Source organism: Stenella coeruleoalba, assembly GCF_951394435.1.
Source record: "Stenella coeruleoalba genome assembly, contig: scaffold_208, whole genome shotgun sequence".
NCBI classification, from domain to species: domain Eukaryota; kingdom Metazoa; phylum Chordata; class Mammalia; order Artiodactyla; family Delphinidae; genus Stenella; species Stenella coeruleoalba.
Window position 1 is genome coordinate 320,032 of NW_027646273.1, and position 27,007 is coordinate 347,038.

The 27,007-nt window shown below is 43.9% G+C and overlaps 1 long non-coding RNA gene across 1 annotated transcript in view; it reads left to right on the forward strand.

Moving 5' to 3' along the window:
• Positions 1-1,974: 1,974 nt before the first annotated feature.
• LOC307181218 overlaps positions 1,975-27,007 on the forward strand; it is a 206,271-nt gene continuing 181,238 nt past the window's right edge. Inside the window, exon 1 of the long non-coding RNA XR_013826120.1 lies at positions 1,975-2,037. This is a non-coding gene — a long non-coding RNA (uncharacterized lncRNA). The remainder of the gene's footprint in view (positions 2,038-27,007) is intronic.

Here is a 27,007-nt window from a genome sequence, read left to right on the forward strand (position 1 = left end):
TATCACTGCTGCGTTTATGCCCCTGTAAACATGCATGATTCTCTTTTGGAGGCATAGCAATCCATAGGTTTTAAGATACTTACTAATCAGGTATATTCTTAGGCGTTTAATATGCGGTGTTGAGTCCATTTCGTTGAGCAAGGAGTAACTCTTGTCTATTCCATATTTGGCTTAAGGAACTTTATCTGTGCTCATTTCAATCTCTGGTTTTATGCAGCACCCCAACTCGCCTTTACCCTTAAGCAAGCATAAGTTGGTTTTCTAAATTTGAGACCCTGTTCTCTTCTGTAATTCAGTTCCTGTGTAGCCAAGTTTACATTCCGTGTATTACTGATATCTTATGATGTTTCTTTTTCTGTGTGACTTATTTCAGTTAGAATCATCATACCTGAATCCACTCATTGTGCTGCTAAGGGCCTGATGACACAGATTTCATTGCTGAGTGATACTGCATTGTACGTAAGTACCACAAGTTCTTTATCCATTTTTCACTTTCTGCGATGTTGAACTTGTACTGTAAACGAGGTTCTTGTAAACAGAGCCGTTCCAAACTTTGGGGTGGCTGTGTCTTTTTGATTTTAATTTCCCTAAGCTATAGGACCATAAGTGGAAGTGCCCTAGGCTCTGTTGCTTTGTTTTTTAGATGTTTCAGGAAACACCATACACTTCTCCCGAGTGTCTGTTGGCAATTTACATCACGCCAATCAGCATAACAAGGCTCCCAGTTCTCCATGGCCTGTTGCCTTTCTGGATTTTACACTTTTTTCAGATGTCCCTTTTGACCGGGGGGAAGTGAGACTTCATTGTAGTGCAGATTTCCTTTGCAAGCTTGCTTGGTTGGCCAAAAAGGGCGTATGCGTTTTTTCCTGAATATATTCAGGAAAAAACGCATACGCCCTTTTTGGCCAAGTGCATCATTGTGGACGTTCTGCCTCTTTTCCTATGCTTTCAATGCAATTCCAGTCTACCTCCTGAAATCGGTTTCCTGCAATTCTGCCCCGCATTCAAGTCCTCTTGGCAGCCTTACTTCAGTCTATTTTTGGACGATAGCTGTCATTTATAACTCTGCAGGTTTGTGAATTACAGTGCCCCTGAGCTCCTTTCTTCAACTCGCTTTCTTGTGACCTGGCCGCAACACCGCAGGATGGCTTCAGGCCCTAATCTGGTTCCGGCCCGGCATGCTGAGCCTTTGGTTAATTCCTCTTCCTGGTGGGAAATGAGAGTTAAATTTGCCCGTCCAGACACCTCCAGCTAGCCTCTCATTGGTTCTCGCTATTCCTGTTCATCTTCCGCAGAAATTGCAAACTGGGCCAAACAGGAGGTTAAAGGGACTGACTCTCCACGTGGGGAGAGTGTTAGTAAAGCGTCTGGAATGTTGCACCCGAGTACCAGGGGAGGAAAACTGAGACATATTTGAACACGTCTCCCGATCACATGGTTGATCATACTCTAGGTTCCACATGCATGTTTTAGCTGAAGGAAGAATACCTTAAACCTGGGTAGTTGAAACCTGTGGAATGGGTACCATGCAATATGACTTCAAAGGGTCTTCATTTGCTCACCGAACCTCTCCAATCCTATCACTGCTGCGTTTATGCCCCTGTACACATGCTTGATTCTCTTTCAGAGACATAGCAATCCATAGGTTTTAAGATACTTACTAGTCAGGTACATTCTTAGGGGTTTAATATGCGGTGTTGAGTCCATTTCGTTGAGCAAGGAGTAGCTCTTGTCTATTCCATATTTGGCTTAAGGAACTTTATCTGTGCTCATTTCAATCTCTGGTTTTATGCAGCACCCCAACTCACCTTTCCCCTTAAGCAAGCATAAGTTGGTTTTCTAAATTTGAGACCCTGTTCTGTTCTGTAATTCCGTTCCTGTGTAGCCAAGTTTACATTCCGTGTATTACTGATATCTTATGATGTTTCTTTTTCTGTGTGACTTATTTCAGTTAGAATCATCATACCTGAATCCACTCATTGTGCTGCTAAGGGCCTGATGACACAGATTTCATTGCTGAGTGATACTGCATTGTACGTAAGTACCACAGGTTCTTTATCCATTTTTCACTTTCTGCGATGTTGAACTTGTACTGTAAATGAGGTTCTTGTAAACAGAGCCGTTCCAAACTTTGGGGTGGCTGTGTCTTTTTGATTTTAATTTCCCTAAGCTATAGGACCATAAGTGGAAGTGCCCTAGGCTCTGTTGCTTTGTTTTTTAGATGTTTCAGGAAACACCATACACTTCTCCCTAGTGTCTGTTGGCAATTTACATAACGCCCATCAGCATAACAAGGCTCCCAGTTCTCCATGGCCTGTTGCCTTTCTGGATTTTACACTTTTTTCAGATGTCCCTTTTGACCGGGGGGAAGTGAGACTTCATTGTAGTGCAGATTTCCTTTGCAAGCTTGCTTGGTTGGCCAAAAAGGGCGTATGCGTTTTTTCCTGATTATATTCAGAAAAAAACGCATACGCCCTTTTTGGCCAAGTGCATCATTGTGGACGTTCTGCCTCTTTTCTTATGCTTTCAATGCAATTCCAGTCTACCTCCTGAAATCGGTTTCCTGCAATTCTGCCCTGTTTTCAAGTCCTCTTGGCAGCCTTACTTCAGTCTATTTTTGGACGATAGCTGTCATTTATAACTCTGCAGGTTTGTGAATTACAGTGCCCCTGAGCTCCTTTCTTCAACTCGCTTTCTTGTGACCTGGCCGCAACACCGCAGGATGGCTTCAGGCCCTAATCTGGTTCCGGCCCGGCATGCTGAGCCTTTGGTTAATTCCTCTTCCTGGTGGGAAATGAGAGTTAAATTTGCCCGTCCAGACAACTCCAGCTAGCCTCTCATTGGTTCTCGCTATTCCTGTTCATCTTCCGCAGAAATTGCAAACTGGGCCAAACAGGAGGTTAAAGGGACTGACTCTCCACGTGGGGAGAGTGTTAGTAAAGGGTCTGGAATGTTGCACCCGAGTACCAGGGGAGGAAAACTGAGACATATTTGAACACGTCTCCCGATCACATGGTTGATCATACTCTAGGTTCCACATGCATGTTTTAGCTGAAGGAAGAATACCTTAAACCTGGGTAGTTGAAACCTGTGGAATGGGTACCATGCAATATGACTTCAAAGGGTCTTCATTTGCTCACCGAACCTCTCCAATCCTATCACTGCTGCGTTTATGCCCCTGTACACATGCTTGATTCTCTTTCAGAGACATAGCAATCCATAGGTTTTAAGATACTTACTAGTCAGGTACATTCTTAGGCGTTTAATATGCGGTGTTGAGTCCATTTCGTTGAGCAAGGAGTAGCTCTTGTCTATTCCATATTTGGCTTAAGGAACTTTATCTGTGCTCATTTCAATCTCTGGTTTTATGCAGCACCCCAACTCACCTTTCCCCTTAAGCAAGCATAAGTTGGTTTTCTAAATTTGAGACCCTGTTCTATTCTGTAATTCCGTTCCTGTGTAGCCAAGTTTACATTCCGTGTATTACTGATATCTTATGATGTTTCTATTTCTGTGTGACTTATTTCAGTTAGAATCATCATACCTGAATCCACTCATTGTGCTGCTAAGGGCCTGATGACACAGATTTCATTGCTGAGTGATATTGCTTTGTAAGAAAATACCACAAGTTCTTTATCCATTTTTCACATTCTGCGATGTTGAACTTGTACTGTAAACGAGGTTCTTGTAAACAGAGCCGTTCCAAACTTTGGGGTGGCTGTGTCTTTTTGATTTTAATTTCCCTAAGCTATAGGACCATAAGTGGAAGTGCCCTAGGTTCTGTTGCTTTGTTTTTTAGATGTTTCAAGAAACACCATACACTTCTCCCGAGTAGTTGTTGGCAATTTACATCCCGCCCATCAGCATAACAAGGCTCCCAGTTCTCCATGGCCTGTCCTGCCTTTCTGGATTTTACACTTTTATCAGATGGCCCTTTTGACCGGGGGGAAGTGAGACTTCATTGTAGTGCAGATTTCCTTTGCAAGCTTGCTTGGTTGGCCAAAAAGGGCGTATGCGTTTTTTCCTGAATATATTCAGGAAAAAACGCATACGCCCTTTTTGGCCAAGTGCATCATTGTGGACGTTCTGCCTCTTTTCCTATGCTTTCAATGCAATTCCAGTCTACCTCCTGAAATCGGTTTCCTGCAATTCTGCCCCGCTTTCACGTCCTCTTGGCAGCCTTACTTCAGTCTATTTTTGGACGATAGCTGTCATTTATAACTCTGCAGGTTTGTGAATTACAGTGCCCCTGAGCTCCTTTCTTCAACTCGGTTTCTTTTGAGCTGGCCGCAACACCGCAGGATGGCTTCAGGCCCTAATCTGGTTCCGGTACGGCACGCTGAGCCTTTGGTTATTTCATCTTCCTGTTGGGAAATGAGAGTAAAATTTGCCCGTCCAGACACCTCCAGCTAGCCTCTCATTGGTTCTCGCTACTCCTGTTCATCTTCCGCAGAAATTGCAAACTGTGCCAAACAGGAGGTTAAAGGCGCTGACTCTCCAAGTGGGGAGAGTGTTAGTAAAGCGTCTGGAATGTTGCACCCGAGTACCAGGGAAGGAAAACTGAGACATATTTGAACACGTCTCCCGATCACATGGTTGATCATACTCTGGGTTCCACATGCATGTTTTAGCTGAAGGAAGAATACCTAAAACCTGGGTAGTTGAAACCTGTGGAATGGGTACCATGCAATATGACTTCAAAGGGTCTTCATTTGTTCACCGAACCTCTCCAATCTTATCACTGCTGCGTTTATGCCCCTGTAGACATGCTTGATTCTCTTTCGGAGACATAGCAATCCATAGGTTTTAAGATACTTACTAGTCAGGTACATTCTTAGGCGTTTAATATGCGGTGTTGAGTCCATTTCGTTGAGCAAGGAGTAGCTCTTGTCTATTCCATATTTGGCTTAAGGAACTTTATCTGTGCTCATTTCAATCTCTGGTTTTATGCAGCACCCCAACTCACCTTTCCTCTTAAGGAAGCATAAGTTGGTTTTCTAAATTTGAGACCCTGTTCTGTTCTGTAATTCAGTTCCTGTGTAGCCAAGTTTACATTCCGTGTATTACTGATATCTTATGATGTTTCTTTTTCTGTGTGACTTATTTCAGTTAGAATCATCATACCTGAATCCACTCATTGTGCTGCTAAGGGCCTGATGACACAGATTTCATTGCTGAGTGATATTGCTTTGTAAGTAAATACCACAACTTCTTTATCCATTTTTCACTTTCTGCGATGTTGAACTTGTACTGTAAACGAGGTTCTTGTAAACAGAGCCGTTCCAAACTTTGGGGTGGCTGTGTCTTTTTGATTTTAATTTCCCTAAGCTATAGGACCATAAGTGGAAGTGCCCTAGGTTCTGTTGCTTTGTTTTTTAGATGTTTCAGGAAACACCATACACTTCTCCCGAGTGGTTGTTGGCAATTTACATCCCACCCATCAGCATAACAAGGCTCCCAGTTCTCCATGGCCTGTCCTGCCTTTCTGGATTTTACACTTTTTTCAGATGGCCCTTTTGACCCGGGGGAAGTGAGACTTCATTGTAGTGCAGATTTCCTTTGCAAGCTTGCTTGGTTGGCCAAAAAGGGCGTATGCGTTTTTTCCTGAATATATTCAGGAAAAAACGCATACGCCCTTTTTGGCCAAGTGCATCATTGTGGACGTTCTGCCTCTTTTCCTATGCTTTCAATGCAATTCCAGTCTACCTCCTGAAATCGGTTTCCTGCAATTCTGCCCCGCTTTCAAGTCCTCTTGGCAGCCTTACTTCAGTCTATTTTTGGACGATAGCTGTCATTTATAACTCTGCAGGTTTGTGAATTACAGTGCCCCTGAGCTCCTTTCTTCAACTCGGTTTCTTTTGAGCTGGCCGCAACACCGCAGGATGGCTTCAGGCCCTAATCTGGTTCCGGTACGGCACGCTGAGCCTTTGGTTATTTCCTCTTCCTGTTGGGAAATGAGAGTAAAATTTGCCCGTCCAGACACCTCCAGCTAGCCTGTCATTGGTTCTCGCTATTCCTGTTCATCTTCCGCAGAAATTGCAAACTGTGCCAAACAGGAGGTTAAAGGCGCTGACTCTCCAAGTGGGGAGAGTGTTAGTAAAGCGTCTGGAATGTTGCACCCGAGTACCAGGGGAGGAAAACTGAGACATATTTGAACACGTCTCCCGATCACATGGTTGATCATACTCTGGGTTCCACATGCATGTTTTAGCTGAAGGAAGAATACCTAAAACCTGGGTAGTTGAAACCCGTGGAATGGGTACCATGCAATATGACTTCAAAGGGTCTTCATTTGCTCACCGAACCTCTCCAATCCTATCACTGCTGCGTTTATGCCCCTGTACACATGCTTTATTCTCTTTCGGGGACATAGCAATCTATAGGTTTTAAGATACTTACTAGTCAGGTACATTCTTAGGCGTTTAATATGCGGTGTTGAGTCCATTTCGTTGAGCAAGGAGTAGCTCTTGTCTATTCCATATTTGGCTTAAGGAACTTTATCTGTGCTCATTTCAATCTCTGGTTTTATGCAGCACCCCAACTCACCTTTCCCCTTAAGCAAGCATAAGTTGGTTTTCTAAATTTGAGACCCTGTTCTGTTCTGTAATTCAGTTCCTGTGTAGCCAAGTTTACATTCCGTGTATTACTGGTATCTTATGATGTTTCTTTTTCTGTGTGACTTATTTCAGTTAGAATCATCATACCTGAATCCACTCATTGTGCTGCTAAGGGCCTGATGACACAGATTTCATTGCTGAGTGATATTGCTTTGTACGTAAGTACCACAACTTCTTTATCCATTTTTCACTTTCTGCGATGTTGAACTTGTACTGTAAACGAGGTTCTTGTAAACAGAGGCGTCCCAAACTTTGGGGTGGCTGTGTCTTTTTGATTTTAATTTCCCTAAGCTATAGGACCATAAGTGGCAGTGCCCTAGGCTCTGTTGCTTTGTTTTTTAGATGTTTCAGGAAACACCATACACTTCTCCCTAGTGGTTGTTTGCAATTTACATCCCGCCCTTCAGCATAACAAGGCTCCCCGTTCTCCATGGCCTGTCCTGCCTTTCTGGATTTTACACTTTTTTCAGATGGCCCTTTTGACCGGGTGGAAGTGAGACTTCATTGTAGTGCAGATTTCCTTTGCAAGCTTGCTTGGTTGGCCAAAAAGGGCGTATGCGTTTTTTCCTGAATATATTCAGGAGAAAACGCATACGCCCTTTTTGGCCAAGTGCATCATTGTGGACGTTCTGCCTCTTTTCCTATGCTTTCAATGCAATTCCAGTCTACCTCCTGAAATCGGTTTCCTGCAATTCTGCCCTGCTTTCAAGTCCTCTTGGCAGCCTTACTTCAGTCTATTTTTGGACGATAGCTGTCATTTATAACTCTGCAGGTTTGTGAATTACAGTGCCCCTGAGCTCCTTTCTTCAACTCGCTTTCTTGTGACCTGGCCGCAACACCGCAGGATGGCTTCAGGCCCTAATCTGGTTCCAGCACGGCATGCTGAGCCTTTGGTTATTTCCTCATCCTGGTGGGAAATGAGAGTTAAATTTGCCCGTCCAGACACCTCCAGCTAGTCTCTCATTGGTTCTCGCTATTCCTGTTCATCTTCCGCAGAAATTGCAAACTGGGCCAAACAGGAGGTTAAAGGCGCTGACTCTCCAAGTGGGGAGAGTGTTAGTAAAGCGTCTGGAATGTTGCACCCGAGTACCAGGGGAGGAAAACTGAGACATATTTGAACACGTCTCCCGTTCACACGGTTGATCATACTCTGGGTTCCACCTGCATGTTTTAGCTGAAGGAAGAATACTTTAAACCTGCAGAGTTGAGACCCGTGGAATGGGTCCCATGCAATATGACTTCAAAGGGTCTTCATTTGCTCACCGAACCTCTCCAATCCTATCACTGCTGCGTTTATGCCCCTGTACACATGCTTGATTCTCTTTCGGAGACATAGCAATCCATAGGTTTTAAGATACTTACTAGTCAGGTACATTTTAGGCGTTTAATATGGGGTGTTGAGTCCATTTCGTTGAGCAAGGAGTAGCTCTTGTCTATTCCATATTTGGCTTAAGGAACTTTATCTGTGCTCATTTCAATCTCTGGTTTTATGCAGCACCCCAACTCACCTTTCCCCTTAAGCAAGCATAAGTTGCTTTTCTAAATTTGAGACCCTGTTCTGTTTTGGAATTCAGTTCCTGTGTAGCCAAGTTTACATTCTGTGTATTAGTGATATCTTATGATGTTTCTTTTTCTGTGTGACTTATTTCAGTTAGAATTATCGTACCTGAATCCACTCATTATGCTGCTACGGGCCTGATGACATAGATTTCATTGCTGAGTGATACTGCATTGTACGTAAGTACCACAAGTTCTTTATCCATTTTTCACTTTCTGCGATGTTGAACTTGTACTGTAAACGAGGTTCTTGTAAACAGAGGCGTCCCAAACTTTGGGGTGGCTGTGTCTTTTTGATTTTAATTTCCCTAAGCTATAGGACCATAAGTGGCAGTGCCCTAGGCTCTGTTGCTTTGTTTTTTAGATGTTTCAGGAAACACCATACACTTCTCTCAAGTGGTTGTTGGCAATTTACATCCCGCCCTTCAGCATAACAAGGCTCCCAGTTCTCCATGGCCTGTCCTGCCTTTCTGGATTTTACACTTTTTTCAGATGGCCCTTTTGACCGGGGGGAAGTGAGACTTCATTGTAGTGCAGATTTCCTTTGCAAGCTTGCTTGGTTGGCCAAAAAGGGCGTATGCGTTTTTTCCTGAATATATTCAGGAAAAAACGCATACGCCCTTTTTGGCCAAGTGCATCATTGTGGACGTTCTGCCTCTTTTCCTATGCTTTCAATGCAATTCCAGTCTACCTCCTGAAATCGGTTTCCTGCAATTCTGCCCCGCTTTCAAGTCCTCTTGGCAGCCTTACTTCAGTCTATTTTTGGACGATAGCTGTCATTTATAACTCTGCAGGTTTGTGAATTACAGTGCCCCTGAGCTCCTTTCTTCAACTCGCTTTCTTGTGAACTGGCCGCAACACCGCAGGATGGCTTCAGGCCCTAATCTGGTTCTGGCACAGCATGCTGAGCCTTTGGTTATTTCCTCATCCTGGTGGGAAATGAGAGTTAAATTTGCCCGTCCAGACACCTCCAGCTAGCCTGTCATTGGTTCTCGCTATTCCTGTTCATCTTCCGCAGAAATTGCAAACTGGGCCAAACAGGAGGTTAAAGGCGCTGACTCTCCAAGTGGGGAGAGTGTTAGTAAAGCGTCTGGAATGTTGCACCCGAGTACCAGGGGAGGAAATCTGAGACATATTTGAACACGTCTCCCGTTCACACGGTTGATCATACTCTGGGTTCCACCTGCATGTTTTAGCTGAAGGAAGAATACTTTAAACCTGCAGAATTGAGACCGTGGAATGGGTCCCATGCAATATGACTTCAAAGGGTCTTCATTTGCTCACCGAACCTCTCCAATCCTATCACTGCTGCGTTTATGCCCCTGTACACATGCTTGATTCTCTTTTGGAGACATAGCAATCCATAGGTTTTAAGATACTTACTAGTCAGGTACATTCTTAGGCGTTTAATATGGGGTGTTGAGTCCATTTCGTTGAGCAAGGAGTAGCTCTTGTCTATTCCATATTTGGCTTAAGGAACTTTATCTGTGCTCATTTCAATCTCTGGTTTTATGCAGCACCCCAACTCACCTTTCCCCTTAAGCAAGCATAAGTTGCTTTTCTAAATTTGAGACCCTGTTCTGTTCTGTAATTCAGTTCCTGTGTAGCCAAGTTTACATTCTGTGTATTAGTGATATCTTATGATGTTTCTTTTTCTGTGTGACTTATTTCAGTTAGAATCATCATACCTAAATCCACTCGTTGTGCTGCTAAGGGCCTGATGACACAGATTTCATTGCTGAGTGATATTGCTTTGTAAGTAAATACCACAACTTCTTTATCCATTTTTCACTTTCTGCGATGTTGAACTTGTACTGTAAACGAGGTTCTTGTAAACAGAGCCGTTCCAAACTTTGGGGTGGCTGTGTCTTTTTGATTTTAAATTCCCTAAGCTATAGGACCATAAGTGGAAGTGCCCTAGGTTCTGTTGCTTTGTTTTTTAGATGTTTCAGGAAACACCATACACTTCTCACTAGTGGTTGTTGGCAATTTACATCCCGCCCTTCAGCATAACAAGGCTCCCAGTTCTCCATGGCCTGTCCTGCCTTTTTGGATTTTACACTTTTTTCAGATGGCCCTTTTGACCGGGGGGAAGTGAGACTTCATTGTAGTGCAGATTTCCTTTGCAAGCTTGCTTGGTTGGCCAAAAAGGGCGTATGCGTTTTTTCCTGAATATATTCAGGAAAAAACGCATACGCCCTTTTTGGCCAAGTGCATCATTGTGGACGTTCTGCCTCTTTTCCTATGCTTTCAATGCAATTCCAGTCTACCTCCTGAAATTGGTTTCCTGCAATTCTGCCCCGCTTTCAAGTCCTCTTGGCAGCCTTACTTCAGTCTATTTTTGGACGATAGCTGTCATTTATAACTCTGCAGGTTTGTGAATTACAGTGCCCCTGAGCTCCTTTCTTCAACTCGCTTTCTTGTGAGCTGGCCGCAACACCGCAGGATGGCTTCAGGCCCTAATCTGGTTCTGGCATGGCACGCTGAGCCTTTGGTTAATTCCTCTTCCTGGTGGGAAATGAGAGTTAAATTTGCCCGTCTAGACACCTCCAGCTAGCCTCTCATTGGTTCTCGCTATTCCTGTTCATCTTCCGCAGAAATTGCAAACTGGGCCAAACAGGAGGTTAAAGGGACTGACTCTCCAAGTGGGGAGAGTGTTAGTAAAGCGTCTGGAATGTTGCACCCGAGTACCAGGGGAGGAAAACTGAGACATATTTGAACACGTCTCCCGATCACATGGTTGATCATACTCTAGGTTCCACATGCATGTTTTAGCTTAAGGAAGAATACCTTAAACCTGGGTAGTTGAAACCCGTGGAATGGGTACCATGCAATATGACTTCAAAGGGTCTTCATTTGCTCACCGAACCTCTCCAATCCTATCACTGCTGCGTTTATGCCCCTCTACACATGCTTGATTCTCTTTCGGAGACATAGCAATCCATAGGTTTTAAGATACTTACTAGTCAGGTACATTCTTAGGCGTTTAATATGGGGTGTTGAGTCCATTTCGTTGAGCAAGGAGTAGCTCTTGTCTATTCCATATTTGGCTTAAGGAACTTTATCTGTGCTCATTTCAATCTCTGGTTTTATGCAGCACCCCAACTCACCTTTACCCTTAAGCAAGAATAAGTTGGTTTTCTAAATTTGAGACCCTGTTCTGTTCTGTAATTCAGTTCCTGTGTAGCCAAGTTTCCATTCCGTGTATTACTGATATCTTATGATGTTTCTTTTTCTGTGTGACTTATTTCAGTTAGAATCATCGTACCTGAATCCACTCATTATGCTGCTACGGGCCTGATGACATAGATTTCATTGCTGAGTGATACTGTGTTGTAAGTAAATACCACAAGTTCTTTATCCATTTTTCACTTTCTGCGATGTTGAACTTGTACTGTAAACGAGGTTCTTGTAAACAGAGGCGTCCCAAACTTTGGGGTGGCTGTGTCTTTTTCATTTTAATTTCCCTAAGCTATAGGACCATAAGTGGCAGTGCCCTAGGCTCTGTTGCTTTGTTTTTTAGATGTTTCAGGAAACACCATACACTTCTCCCGAGTGGTTGTTGGCAATTTACATCCCGCCCTTCAGCATAACAAGGCTCCCAGTTCTCCATGGCCTGTCCTGCCTTTCTGGATTTTACACTTTTTTCAGATGGCCCTTTTGACCGGGGGGAAGTGAGACTTCATTGTAGTGCAGATTTCCTTTGCAAGCTTGCTTGGTTGGCCAAAAAGGGCGTATGCGTTTTTTCCTGAGTATATTCAGGAAAAAACGCATACGCCCTTTTTGGCCAAGTGCATCATTGTGGACGTTCTGCCTCTTTTCCTATGCTTTCAATGCAATTCCAGTCTACCTCCTGAAATCGGTTTCCTGCAATTCTGCCCCGCTTTCAAGTCCTCTTGGCAGCCTTACTTCAGTCTATTTTTGGACGATAGCTGTCATTTATAACTCTGCAGGTTTGTGAATTACAGTGCCCCTGAGCTCCTTTCTTCAACTCGCTTTCTTGTGACCTGGCCGCAGCACCGCAGGAAGGCTTCAGGCCCTAATCTGGTTCCGGCACAGCATGCTGAGCCTTTGGTTATTTCCTCATCCTGGTGGGAAATGAGAGTTAAATTTGCCCGTCCAGACACCTCCAGCTAGTCTCTCATTGGTTCTCGCTATTCCTGTTCATCTTCCGCAGAAATAGCAAACTGGGCCAAACAGGAGGTTAAAGGCGCTGACTCTCCAAGTGGGGAGAGTGTTAGTAAAGCGTCTGGAATGTTGCACCCGAGTACCAGGGGAGGAAATCTGAGACATATTTGAACACGTCTCCCGTTCACACGGTTGATCATACTCTGGGTTCACCTGCATGTTTTAGCTGAAGGAAGAATACTTTAAACCTGCAGAATTGAGACCCGTGGAATGGGTCCCATGCAATATGACTTCAAAGGGTCTTCATTTGCTCACCGAACCTCTCCAATCCTATCACTGCTGCGTTTATGCCCCTGTACACATGCTTGATTCTCTTTTGGAGACATAGCAATCCATAGGTTTTAAGATACTTACAAGTCAGGTACATTCTTAGGCGTTTAATATGCGGTGTTGAGTCCATTTCGTTGAGCAAGGAGTAGCTCTTGTCTATTCCATATTTGGCTTAAGGAACTTTATCTGTGCTCATTTCAATCTCTGGTTTTATGCAGCACCCCAACTCACCTTTCCCCTTAAGCAAGCATAAGTTGCTTTTCTAAATTTGAGACCCTGTTCTGTTCTGTAATTCAGTTCCTGTGTAGCCAAGTTTACATTCTGTGTATTAGTGATATCTTATGATGTTTCTTTTTCTGTGTGACTTATTTCAGTTAGAATCATCATACCTGAATCCACTGATTGTGCTACTAAGGGCCTGATGACACAGATTTCATTGCTAAGTGATATTGCTTTGTAAGTAAATACCACAACTTCTTTATCCATTTTTCACTTTCTGCGATGTTGAACTTGTACTGTAAACGAGGTTCTTGTAAACAGAGCCGTTCGAAAATTTGGGGTGGCTGTGTCTTTTTGATTTTAAATTCCCTAAGCTATAGGACCATAAGTGGAAGTGCCCTAGGCTCTGTTGCTTTGTTTTTTAGATGTTTCAGGAAACACCATACACTTCTCCCGAGTGTTTGTTGGCAATTTACATCCCACCCTTCAGCATAACAAGGCTCCCAGTTCTCCATGGCCTGTCCTGCCTTTCTGGATTTTACACTTTTTTCAGATGGCCCTTTTGACCGGGGGGAAGTGAGACTTCATTGTAGTGCAGATTTCCTTTGCAAGCTTGCTTGGTTGGCCAAAAAGGGCGTATGCGTTTTTTCCTGAATATATTCAGGAAAAAACGCATACGCCCGTTTTGGCCAAGTGCATCATTGTGGACGTTCTGCCTCTTTTCCTATGCTTTCAATGCAATTCCAGTCTACCTCCTGAAATCGGTTTCCTGCAATTCTGTCCCGCTTTCAAGTCCTCTTGGCAGCCTTACTTCAGTCTATTTTTGGACGATAGCTGTCATTTATAACTCTGCAGGTTTGTGAATTACAGTGCCCCTGAGCTGCTTTCTTCAACTCGCTTTCTTTTGAGCTGGCCGCAACACCGCAGGATGGCTTCAGGCCCTAATCTGGTTCCGGCACGGCACACTGAGCCTTTGGTTATTTCCTCTTCCTGGTGGGAAATGAGAGTTAAATTTGCCCGTCCAGACACCTCCAGCTAGCCTCTCATTGGTTCTCGCTATTCCTGTTCATCTTCCGCAGAAATTGCAAACTGGGCCAAACAGGAGGTTTAGGCGCTGACTTTCCAAGTGGGGAGAGTATTAGTAAAGCGTCTGGAATGTTGCACCCGAGTACCAGGGGAAGAAAACTGAGACATATTTGAACACGTCTCCCGTTCACATGGTTGATCATACTTGGGTTCCACATGCATGTTTTAGCTGAAGGAAGAATACCTAAAACCTGGGTAGTTGAAACCCGTGGAATGGGTACCATGCAATATGACTTCAAAGGGTCTTCATTTGCTCACCGAACCTCTCCAATCCTATCAGTGCTGCGTTTATGCCCCTGTACAAATGCTTGATTCTGTTTCGGAGACATAGCAATCCATAGGTTTTAAGATACTTACTAGTCAGGTACATTCTTAGGCGTTTAATATGCGGTGTTGAGTTCATTTCGTTGAGCAAGGAGTAGCTCTTGTCTATTCCATATTTGGCTTAAGGAATTTTATCTGTGCTCATTTCAATCTCTGGTTTTATGCAGCACCCCAACTCACCTTTCCCCTTAAGCAAGCATAAGTTGGTTTTCTAAATTTGAGACCCTGTTCTGTTCTGTAATTCAGTTCCTGTGTAGCCAAGTTTACATTCCGTGTATTACTGATATCTTATGATGTTTCTTTTTCTGTGTGACTTATTTCAGTTAGAATCATCATACCTGAATCCACTCATTGTGCTGCTAAGGGCCTGATGACACAGATTTCATTGCTGAGTGATATTGCTTTGTAAGTAAATACCACAACTTCTTTATCCATTTTTCAATTTCTGCGATGTTGAACTTGTACTGTAAAGGAGGTTCTTGTAAACAGAGCCGTTCCAAACTTTGGGGTGGCTGTGTCTTTTTGATTTTAAATTCCCTAAGCTATAGGACCATAAGTGGAAGTGCCCTAGGCTCTGTTGCTTTGTTTTTTAGATGTTTCAGGAAACACCATACACTTCTCCTGAGTGGTTGTTGGCAATTTACATCCCGCCCATCAGCATAACAAGGCTTCCAGTTCTCCATGGCCTGTCCTGCCTTTCTGGATTTTACACTTTTTTCAGGTGGCCCTTTTGACCAGGGGGAAGTGAGACTTCATTGTAGTGCAGATTTCCTTTGCAAGCTTGCTTGGTTGGCCAAAAAGGGCGTATGCGTTTTTTCCTGAATATATTCAGGAAAAAACGCATACGCCCTTTTTGGCCAAGTGCATCATTGTGGACGTTCTGCCTCTTTTCCTATGCTTTCAATGCAATTCCAGTCTACCTCCTGAAATCGGTTTCCTGCAATTCTGCCCCGCTTTCAAGTCCTCTTGGCAGCCTTACTTCAGTCTATTTTTGGACGATAGCTCTCATTTATAACTCTGCAGGTTTGTGAATTACAGTGCCCCTGAGCTCCTTTCTTCAACTCGCTTTCTTGTGACCTGGCCACAACACCGCAGGATGTCTTCAGGCCCTAATCTGGTTCTGGCACGGCACGCTGAGCCTTTGGTTAATTCCTCTTCCTGGTGGGAAATGAGAGTTAAATTTGCCCATCCAGACACCTCCAGCTAGTCTTTCATTGGTTCTCGCTATTCCTGTTCATCTTCCACAGAAATTGCAAACTGGGCCAAACAGGAAGTTAAAGGGACTGACTCTCCAAGTGGGGAGAGTGTGAGTAAAGCATCTGGAATGTTGCACCCGAGTACCAGGGGAGGAAAACTGAGACATATTTGAACACGTCTCCGGTTCACATGGTTGATCATACTTGGGATGCACATGCATGTTTTAGCTGAAGGAAGAATACCTTAAACCTGGGTATTTGAAACCCATGGAATGGGTACCATGCAATATGACTTCAAAGGGTCTTCATTTGCTCACCGAACCTCTCCAATCCTATCACTGCTGCGTTTATGCCCCTGTACACATGCTTGATTCTCTTTCGGAGACATAGCAATCCATAGGTTTTAAGATACTTACTAGTCAGGTACATTCTTAGGCGTTTAATATGCGGTGTTGAGTCCATTTCGTTGAGCAAGGAGTAGCTCTTGTCTATTCCATATTTGGCTTAAGGAACTTTATCTGTGCTCATTTCAATATCTGGTTTTATGCAGCACCCCAACTCACCTTTACCCTTAAGCAAGCATAAGTTGGTTTTCTAAATTTGAGACCCTGTTCTGTTCTGTAATTCAGTTCCTGTGTAGCCAAGTTTACATTCCGTGTATTACTGATATCTTATGATGTTTCTTTTTCTGTGTGACTTATTTCAGTTAGAATCATCATACCTGAATCCACTCATTGTGCTGCTAAGGGCCTGATGACACAGATTTCATTGCTGAGTGATATTGCTTTGTAAGTAAATACCACAACTTTTTTATCCATTTTTCACTTTCTGCGATGTTGAACTTGTACTGTAAACGAGGTTCTTGTAAACAGAGCCGTTCCAAACTTTGGGGTGGCTGTGTCTTTTTGATTTTAATTTCCCTAAGCTATAGGACCATAAGTGGAAGTGCCCTAGGCTCTGTTGCTTTGTTTTTTAGATGTTTCAGGAAACACCATACACTTCTCCCGAGTGTTTGTTTGCAATTTACATCCCACCCTTCAGCATAACAAGGCTCCCAGTTCTCCATGGCCTGTCCTGCCTTTCTGGATTTTACACTTTTTTCAGATGGCCCTTTTGACCGGGGGGAAGTGAGACTTCATTGTAGTGCAGATTTCCTTTGCAAGCTTGCTTGGTTGGCCAAAAAGGGCGTATGCGTTTTTTCCTGAATATATTCAGGAAAAAACGCATACGCCCGTTTTGGCCAAGTGCATCATTGTGGACGTTCTGCCTCTTTTCCTATGCTTTCAATGCAATTCCAGTCTACCTCCTGAAATCGGTTTCCTGCAATTCTGCCCCGCTTTCAAGTCCTCTTGGCAGCCTTACTTCAGTCTATTTTTGGACGATAGCTGTCATTTATAACTCTGCAGGTTTGTGAATTACAGTGCCCCTGAGCTGCTTTCTTCAACTCGCTTTCTTTTGAGCTGGCCGCAACACCGCAGGATGGCTTCAGGCCCTAATCTGGTTCCGGCACGGCACACTGAGCCTTTGGTTATTTCCTCTTCCTGGTGGGAAATGAGAGTTAAATTTGCCCGTCCAGACACCTCCAGCTAGCCTCTCATTGGTTCTCGCTATTCCTGTTCATCTTCCGCAGAAATTGCAAACTGGGCCAAACAGGAGGTTTAGGCGCTGACTTTCCAAGTGGGGAGAGTATTAGTAAAGCGTCTGGAATGTTGCACCCGAGTACCAGGGGAAGAAAACTGAGACATATTTGAACACGTCTCCCGTTCACATGGTTGATCATACTTGGGTTCCACATGCATGTTTTAGCTGAAGGAAGAATACCTAAAACCTGGGTAGTTGAAACCCGTGGAATGGGTACCATGCAATATGACTTCAAAGGGTCTTCATTTGCTCACCGAACCTCTCCAATCCTATCACTGCTGCGTTTATGCCCCTGTACACACGCTTGATTCTCTTTTGGAGACATAGCAATCCATAGGTTTTAAGATACTTAGTAGTCAGGTACATTCTTAGGCGTTTAATATGGGGTTTTGAGTCCATTTCGTTGAGCAAGGAGTAGCTCTTGTCTATTCCATATTTGGCTTAAGGAACTTTATCTGTGCTCATTTCAATCTCTGGTTTTATGCAGCACCCCAACTCACCTTTCCCCTTAAGCAAGCATAAGTTGGTTTTCTAAATTTGAGACCCTGTTCTGTTTTGGAATGCAGTTCCTGTGTAGCCAAGTTTACATTCCGTGTATTACTGATATCTTATGATGTTTCTTTTTCTGTGTGACTTATTTCAGTTAGAATCATCATACCTGAATCCACTCATTGTGCTGCTAAGGGCCTGATGACACAGATTTCATTGCTGAGTGATATTGCTTTGTAAGTAAATACCACAACTTTTTTATCCATTTTTCACTTTCTGCGATGTTGAACTTGTACTGTAAACGAGGTTCTTGTAAACAGAGCCGTTCGAAACTTTGGGGTGGCTGTGTCTTTTTGATTTTAATTTCGCTAAGCTATAGGACCATAAGTGGAAGTGCCCTAGGTTCTGTTGCTTTGTTTTTTAGATGTTTCAGAAACACCATACACTTCTCCCGAGTGTTTGTTGGCAATTCACATCCCACCCTTCAGCATAACAAGGCTCCCAGTTCTCCATGGCCTGTCCTGCCTTTCTGGATTTTACACTTTTTTCAGATGGCCCTTTTGACCGGGGGGAAGTGAGACTTCATTGTAGTGCAGATTTCCTTTGCAAGCTTGCTTGGTTGGCCAAAAAGGGCGTATGCGTTTTTTCCTGAATATATTCAGGAAAAAACGCATACGCCCTTTTTGGCCAAGTGCATCATTGTGGACGTTCTGCCTCTTTTCCTATGCTTTCAATGCAATTCCAGTCTACCTCCTGAAATCGGTTTCCTGCAATTCTGCCCCGCTTTCAAGTCCTCTTGGCAGCCTTACTTCAGTCTATTTTTGGACGATAGCTGTCATTTATAACTCTGCAGGTTTGTGAATTACAGTGCCCCTGAGCTGCTTTCTTCAACTCGCTTTCTTTTGAGCTGGCCGCAACACCGCAGGATGGCTTCAGGCCCTAATCTGGTTCCGGCACGGCACACTGAGCCTTTGGTTATTTCCTCTTCCTGGTGGGAAATGAGAGTTAAATTTGCCCGTCCAGACACCTCCAGCTAGCCTCTCATTGGTTCTCGCTATTCCTGTTCATCTTCCGCAGAAATTGCAAACTGGGCCAAACAGGAGGTTAAAGGGACTGACTCTCCAAGTCGGGAGAGTGTTAGTAAAGCGTCTGGAATGTTGCACCCGAGTACCAGGGGAGGAAAACTGAGACATATTTGAACACGTCTCCCGTTCACATGGTTGATCATACTTGGGTTCCACATGCATGTTTTAACTGAAGGAAGAATACCTAAAACCTGGGTAGTTGAAACCCGTGGAATGGGTACCATGCAATATGACTTCAAAGGGTCTTCATTTGCTCACCGAACCTCTCCAATCCTATCACTGCTGCGTTTATGCCCCTGTACACACGCTTGATTCTCTTTTGGAGACATAGCAATCCATAGGTTTTAAGATACTTAGTAGTCAGGTACATACTTAGGCGTTTAATATGGGGTTTTGAGTCCATTTCGTTGAGCAAGGAGTAGCTCTTGTCTATTCCATATTTGGCTTAAGGAACTTTATCTGTGCTCATTTCAATCTCTGGTTTTATGCAGCACCCCAACTCACCTTTCCCCTTAAGCAAGCATAAGTTGGTTTTCTAAATTTGAGACCCTGTTCTGTTTTGGAATGCAGTTCCTGTGTAGCCAAGTTTACATTCCGTGTATTACTGATATCTTATGATGTTTCTTTTTCTGTGTGACTTATTTCAGTTAGAATCATCGTACCTGAATCCACTCATTATGCTGCTACGGGCCTGATGACATAGATTTCATTGCTGAGTGATACTGCATTGTACGTAAGTACCACAACTTCTTTATCCATTTTTCACTTTCTGCGATGTTGAACTTGTACTGTAAACGAGGTTCTTGTAAACAGAGCCGTTCCAAACTTTGGGGTGGCTGTGTCTTTTTGATTTTAATTTCCCTAAGCTATAGGACCATAAGTGGAAGTGCCCTAGGCTCTGTTGCTTTGTTTTTTCGATGTTTCAGGAAACACCATACACTTCTCCCGAGTGGTTGTTGGCAATTTACATCCCGCCCATCAGCATAACAAGGCTCCCAGTTCTCCATGGCCTGTCCTGCCTTTCTGGATTTTAGACTTTTTTCAGATGGCCCTTTTGACCGGGGGGAAGTGAGACTTCATTGTAGTGCAGATTTCCTTTGCAAGCTTGCTTGGTTGGCCAAAAAGCGCGTATGCGTTTTTTCCTGAATATATTCAGGAAAAAACGCATACGCCCTTATTGGCCAAGTGCATCATTGTGGACGTTCTGCCTCTTTTCCTATGCTTTCAATGCAATTCCAGTCTACCTCCTGAAATCGGTTTCCTGCAATTCTGTCCCGCTTTCAAGTCCTCTTGGCAGCCTTACTTCAGTCTATTTTTGGACGATAGCTGTCATTTATAACTCTGCAGGTTTGTGAATTACAGTGCCCCTGAGCTGCTTTCTTCAACTCGCTTTCTTTTGAGCTGGCCACAACACCGCAGGATGGCTTCAGGCCCTAATCTGGTTCCGGCACGGCACACTGAGCCTTTGGTTATTTCCTCTTCGTGGTGGGAAATGAGAGTTAAATTTGCCCGTCCAGACACCTCCAGCTAGCCTCTCATTGGTTCTCGCTATTCCTGTTCATCTTCCGCAGAAATTGCAAACTGGGCCAAACAGGAGGTTAAAGGGACTGACTCTCCAAGTGGGGAGAGTGTTAGTAAAGCGTCTGGAATGTTGCACCCGAGTACCAGGGGAGGAAAACTGAGACATATTTGAACACGTCTCCCGTTCACATGGTTGATCATACTTGGGTTCCACATGCATGATTTAGCTGAAGGAAGAATACCTAAAACCTGGGTAGTTGAAACCCGTGGAATGGGTTCCATGCAATATGACTTCAAAGGGTCTTCATTTGCTCACCGAACCTCTCCAATCCTATCACTGCTGCGTTTATGCCCCTGTACACATGCTTGATTCTCTTTCGGAGACATAGCAATCCATAGGTTTTAAGATACTTACTAGTCAGGTACATTCTTAGGCGTTTAATATGCGGTGTTGAGTCCATTTCGTTGAGCAAGGAGTAGCTCTTGTCTATTCCATATTTGGCTTAAGGAACTTTATCTGTGCTCATTTCAATCTCTGGTTTTATGCAGCACCCCAACTCACCTTTCCCCTTAAGCAAGCATAAGTTGGTTTTCTGAATTTGAGACCCTGTTCTGTTCTGTAATTCAGTTCCTGTGTAGCCAAGTTTACATTCCGTGTATTACTGATATCTTATGATGTTTCTTTTTCTGTGTGACTTATTTCAGTTAGAATCATCATACCTGAATCCACTCATTGTGCTGCTAAGGGCCTGAGGACATAGATTTCATTGCTGAGTGATATTGCTTTGTAAGTAAATACCACAACTTCTTTATCCATTTTTCACTTTCTGCGATGTTGAACTTGTACTGTAAACGAGGTTCTTGTAAACAGAGCCGTTCCAAACTTTGGGGTGGCTGTGTCTTTTTCATTTTAATTTCCCTAAGCTATAGGACCATAAGTGGAATTGCCCTAGGCTCTGTTGCTTTGTTTTTTATATGTTTCAGGAAACACCAAATACTTCTCCCGAGTGGTTGTTGGCAATTTACATCCCGCCCATCAGCATAACAAGGCTCCCAGTTCTCCATGGCCTGTCCTGCCTTTCTGGATTTTACACTTTATTCAGATGGCCCTTTTGACCGGGGGGAAGTGAGACTTCATTGTAGTGCAGATTTCCTTTGCAAGCTTGCTTGGTTGGCCAAAAAGTGCGTATGCGTTTTTTCCTGAATATATTCAGGATAAAACGCATACGCCCTTTTTGGCCAAGTGCATCATTGTGGACGTTCTGCCTCTTTTCCTATGCTTTCAATGCAATTCCAGTCTACCTCCTGAAATCGGTTTCCTGCAATTCTGCCCCGCTTTCAAGTCCTCTTGGCAGCCTTACTTCAGTCTATTTTTGGACGATAGCTGTCATTTATAACTCTGCAGGTTTGTGAATTACAGTGCCCCTGAGCTCCTTTCTTCAACTCGCTTTCTTGTGACCTGGCCGCAACACCGCAGGATGGCTTCAGGCCCAAATCTCGTTCTGGCACGGCACGCTGAGACTTTGGTTAATTCCTCTTCCTGGTGGGAAATGAGAGTTAAATTTGCCCGTCCAGACACCTCCAGCTAGTCTCTCATTGGTTCTCGCTATTCCTGTTCATCTTCCGCAGAAATTGCAAACTGGGGCAAACAGGAGGTTAAAGGCACTGACTCTCCAAGTAGGGAGAGTGTTAGTAAAGCGTCTGGAATGTTGCACCCGAGTACCAGGGTACGAAAACTGAGACATATTTGAACACGTCTCCCGATCACATGGTTGATCATACTCTAGGTTCCACATGCATGTTTTAGCTGAAGGAAGAATACCTTAAACCTGGGTAGTTGAAACCCTTGGAATGGGTACCATGCAATATGACTTCAAAGGGTCTTCATTTGCTCACCGAACCTCTCCAATCCTATCACTGCTGCGTTTATGCCCCTGTACACATGCTTGATTCTCTTTTGGAGACATAGCAATCCATAGGTTTTAAGATACTTACAAGTCAGGTACATTCTTAGGCGTTTAATATGCGGTGTTGAGTCCATTTCGTTGAGCAAGGAGTAGCTCTTGTCTATTCCATATTTGGCTTAAGGAACTTTATCTGTGCTCATTTCAATCTCTGGTTTTATGCAGCACCCCAACTCACCTTTACCCTTAAGCAAGCATAAGTTGGTTTTCTAAATTTGAGACCCTGTTCTGTTTTGGAATGCAGATCCTGTGTAGCCAAGTTTACATTCCGTGTATTAGTGATATCTTATGATGTTTCTTTTTCTGTGTGACTTATTTCAGTTAGAATCATCGTACCTGAATCCACTCATTATGCTGCTACGGGCCTGATGACATAGATTTCATTGCTGAGTGATACTGCGTTGTAAGTAAATACCACAAGTTCTTTATCCATTTTTCACTTTCTGCGATGTTGAACTTGTACTGTAAACGAGGTTCTTGTAAACAGAGCCGTTCCAAACTTTGGGGTGGCTGTGTCTTTTTGATTTTAAATTCCCTAAGCTATAGGACCATAAGTGGAAGTGCCCTAGGCTCTGTTGCTTTGTTTTTTAGATGTTTCAGGAAACACCATACACTTCTCCCGAGTGGTTGTTGGCAATTTACATCCCGCCCATCAGCATAACAAGGCTCCCAGTTCTCCATGGCCTGTCCTGCCTTTCTGGATTTTACACTTTTTTCAGATGGCCCTTTTGACCGGGGGGAAGTGAGACTTCATTGTAGTGCAGATTTCCTTTGCAAGCTTGCTTGGTTGGCCAAAAAGGGCGTATGCGTTTTTTCCTGAATATATTCAGGAAAAAACGCATACGCCCTTTTTGGCCAAGTGCATCATTGTGGACGTTCTGCCTCTTTTCCTATGCTTTCAATGCAATTCCAGTCTACCTCCTGAAATCGGTTTCCTGCAATTCTGCCCCGCTTTCAAGTCCTCTTGGCAGCCTTACTTCAGTATATTTTTGGACGATAGCAGTCATTTATAACTCTGCAGGTTTGTGAATTACAGTGCCCCTGAGCTCCTTTCTTCAACTCGCTTTCTTGTGAGCTGGCCGCAACACCGCAGGATGGCTTCAGGCCCTAATCTGGTTCCGGCACGGCACGCTGAGCCTTTGGTTAATTCCTCTTCCTGGTGGGAAATGAGAGTTAAATTTGCCCGTGCAGAAACCTCCAGCTAGTCTCTCATTGGTTCTCGCTATTCCTGTTCATCTTCCGCAGAAATTGCAAACTGGACCAAACAGGAGGTTAAAGGCACAGACTCTCCAAGTAGGGAGAGTGTTAGTAAAGCGTCTGGAATGTTGCACCCGAGTACCAGGGTACGAAAACTGAGACATATTTGAACACGTCTCCCGATCACATGGTTGATCATACTCTAGGTTCCACATGCATGTTTTAGCTGAAGGAAGAATACCTTAAACCTGGGTAGTTGAAACCCTTGGAATGGGTACCATGCAATATGACTTCAAAGGGTCTTCATTTGCTCACCGAACCTCTCCAATCCTATCACTGCTGCGTTTATGCCCCTGTACACACGCTTGATTCTCTTTTGGAGACATAGCAATCCATAGGTTTTACGATACTTACTAGTCAGGTACATTCTTAGGCGTTTAATATGCGGTGTTGAGTCCATTTCGTTGAGCAAGGAGTAGCTCTTGTCTATTCCATATTTGGCTTAAGGAACTTTATCTGTGCTCATTTCAATCTCTGGTTTTATGCAGCACCCCAACTCACCTTTACCCTTAAGCAAGCATAAGTTGGTTTTCTAAATTTGAGACCCTGTTCTGTTTTGGAATGCAGTTCCTGTGTAGCCAAGTTTACATTCCGTGTATTAGTGATATCTTATGATGTTTCTTTTTCTGTGTGACTTATTTCAGTTAGAATCATCGTACCTGAATCCACTCATTATGCTGCTACGGGCCTGATGACATAGATTTCATTGCTGAGTGATACTGCGTTGTAAGTAAATACCACAAGTTCTTTATCCATTTTTCACTTTTTGCGATGTTGAACTTGTACTGTAAACGAGGTTCTTGTAAACAGAGCCGTTCCAAACTTTGGGGTGGCTGTGTCTTTTTGATTTTAATTTCCCTAAGCTATACGACCATAAGTGGCAGTGCCCTAGGTTCTGTTGCTTTGTTTTTTAGATGTTTCAGGAAACACCATACACTTCTCCCGAGTGGTTGTTGGCAATTTACATCCCGCCCATCAGCATAACAAGGCTCCCAGTTCTCCATGGCCTGTCCTGCCTTTCTGGATTTTACACTTTTTTCAGATGGCCCTTTTGACCGGGGGGAAGTGAGACTTCATTGTAGTGCAGATTTCCTTTGCAAGCTTGCTTGGTTGGCCAAAAAGGGCGTATGCGTTTTTTCCTGAATATATTCAGGAAAAAATGCATACGCCCTTTTTGGCCAAGTGCATCATTGTGGACGTTCTGCCTCTTTTCCTATGCTTTCAATGCAATTCCAGTCTACCTCCTGAAATCGGTTTCCTGCAATTCTGCCCCGCTTTCAAGTCCTCTTGGCAGCCTTACTTCAGTCTATTTTTGGACGATAGCTGTCATTTATAACTCTGCAGGTTTGTGAATTACAGTGCCCCTGAGCTCCTTTCTTCAACTCGCTTTCTTGTGAGCTGGCCGCAACACCGCAGCATGGCTTCAGGCCCTAATCTGGTTCTGGCACGGCACGCTGAACCTTTGGTTATTTCCTCCTCCTGGTGGGAAATGAGAGTTAAATTTGCCCGTCCAGACACCTCCAGCTAGCCTCTCATTGGTTCTCGCTATTCCTGTTCATCTTCCGCAGAAATTGCAAACTGTGCCAAACAGGAGGTTAAAGGCGCTGACTCTCCAAGTGGGGAGAGTGTTAGTAAAGCGTCTGGAATGTTGCACCCGAGTACCAGGGGAGGAAAACTGAGACATATTTGAACACGTCTCCCGGTCACATGGTTGATCATACTCTGGGTTCCACATGCATGTTTTAGCTGAAGGAAGAATACCTAAAACCTGGGTAGTTGAAACCCGTGGAATGGGTACCATGCAATATGACTTCAAAGGGTCTTCATTTGCTCACCGAACCTCTCCAATCCTATCACTGCTGCGTTTATGCCCCTGTACACATGCTTTATTCTCTTTCGGGGACATAGCAATCTATAGGTTTTAAGATACTTACAAGTCAGGTACATTCTTAGGCGTTTAATATGCGGTGTTGAGTCCATTTCGTTGAGCAAGGAGTAGCTCTTGTCTATTCCATATTTGGCTTAAGGAACTTTATCTGTGCTCATTTCAATCTCTGGTTTTATGCAGCACCCCAACTCACCTTTCCCCTTAAGCAAGCATACGTTGGTTTTCTAAATTTGAGACCCTGTTCTGTTTTGGAATGCAGTTCCTGTGTAGCCAAGTTTACATTCCGTGTATTAGTGATATCTTATGATGTTTCTTTTTCTGTGTGACTTATTTCAGTTAGAATCATCGTACCTGAATCCACTCATTATGCTGCTACGGGCCTGATGACATAGATTTCATTGCTGAGTGATACTATGTTGTAAGTAAATACCACAAGTTCTTTATCCATTTTTCACTTTCTGCGATGTTGAACTTGTACTGTAAACGAGGTTCTTGTAAACAGAGGCGTCCCAAACTTTGGGGTGGCTGTGTCTTTTTGATTTTAATTTCCCTAAGCTATAGGACCATAAGTGGCAGTGCCCTAGGCTCTGTTGCTTTGTTTTTTAGATGTTTCAGGAAACACCATACACTTCTCCGGAGTGTCTGTTGGCAATTTACATCCCGCCCATCAGCATAACAAGACTCCCAGTTCTCCATGGCCTGTCCTGCCTTTCTGGATTTTACACTTTTTTCAGATGGCCCTTTTGACCGGGGGGAAGTGAGACTTCATTGTAGTGCAGATTTCCTTTGCAAGCTTGCTTGGTTGGCCAAAAAGGGCGTATGCGTTTTTTCCTGAATATATTCAGGAAAAAACGCATACGCCCGTTTTGGCCAAGTGCATCATTGTGGACGTTCTGCCTCTTTTCCTATGCTTTCAATGCAATTCCAGTCTACCTCCTGAAATCGGTTTCCTGCAATTCTGCCCCGCTTTCAAGTCCTCTTGGCAGCCTTACTTCAGTATATTTTTGGACGATAGCTGTCATTTATAACTCTGCAGGTTTGTGAATTACAGTGCCCCTGAGCTCCTTTCTTCAACTCGCTTTCTTGTGACCTGGCCGCAACACCGCAGGATGGCTTCAGGCCCTAATCTGGTTCCGGCATGGCATGCTGAGCCTTTGGTTATTTCCTCATCCTGGTGGGAAATGAGAGTTAAATTTGCCCGTCCAGACACCTCCAGCTAGTCTCTCATTGGTTCTCGCTATTCCTGTTCATCTTCCGCAGAAATTGCAAACTGGGCCAAACAGGAGGTTAAAGGCGCTGACTCTCCAAGTGGGGAGAGTGTTAGTAAAGCGTCTGGAATGTTGCACCCGAGTACCAGGGGAGGAAAACTGAGACATATTTGAACACGTCTCCCGTTCACACGGTTGATCATACTCTGGGTTCCACCTGCATGTTTTAGCGGAAGGAAGAATACTTTAAACCTGCAGAGTTGAGACCCGTGGAATGGGTCCCATGCAATATGACTTCAAAGGGTCTTCATTTGCTCACCGAACCTCTCCAATCCTATCACTGCTGCGTTTATGCCCCTGTACACATGCTTGATTCTCTTTTGGAGACATAGCAATCCATAGGTTTTAAGATACTTACTAGTCAGGTACATTCTTAGGCGTTTAATATGGGGTGTTGAGTCCATTTCGTTGAGCAAGGAGTAGCTCTTGTCTATTCC